Source organism: Athene noctua, unplaced genomic scaffold, assembly GCF_965140245.1.
Source record: "Athene noctua unplaced genomic scaffold, bAthNoc1.hap1.1 HAP1_HAP1_scaffold_204, whole genome shotgun sequence".
In the NCBI taxonomy this organism is placed as follows: Eukaryota; Metazoa; Chordata; class Aves; order Strigiformes; family Strigidae; genus Athene; species Athene noctua.
This window is the reverse complement of record NW_027437673.1, coordinates 62,501-62,984: the sequence shown is the minus strand read 5'-3', so window position 1 is coordinate 62,984 and position 484 is coordinate 62,501.

Below are 484 nucleotides of genomic sequence, written 5' to 3'. Positions count from 1 at the left end.
TGACATGGGCACAGCACGGTACGTTTTTGGCCGCCGGTGTTGGCTGGCAGCCGGGTGCAGATGGCCGTGGTGGGGTGTCTCGAGCCTTCAGCGGCTACCCCCCCCCCCCCACCACTCTGGTCCCCTGAGAAGCCGGATGATGGTAAGGCGAGGCGGCGGCGCCTCGGTCCTCTTTTCCGCTTTCTTTTTTTCCTGGTGCAGATGCCATACGTGGGGCGGCCTGCGGTGTCCGGTCTGCTCCTGGCGTCCCTGGTTTGTACCAGCCGGGCTCAGTGAAGGGGAGGTCTGCACGGTGCTGTGAGCGAGGTTGGTCGGCGCCTCGGTTCCTTTGCTCTCTGGCCCTAAGCCGGAGCCCGCGATGCGGGTACAGCACGTTTTTTTGTTTTTGGCCGGTGGTGGTGTCCGGCAGCCGGATGCAGATGGCCGGCGGGGTGTCCTGAGCCTTCAGCGGCTTTCCCCCGGCCCCCCGCCTGAGCTGTTCCAC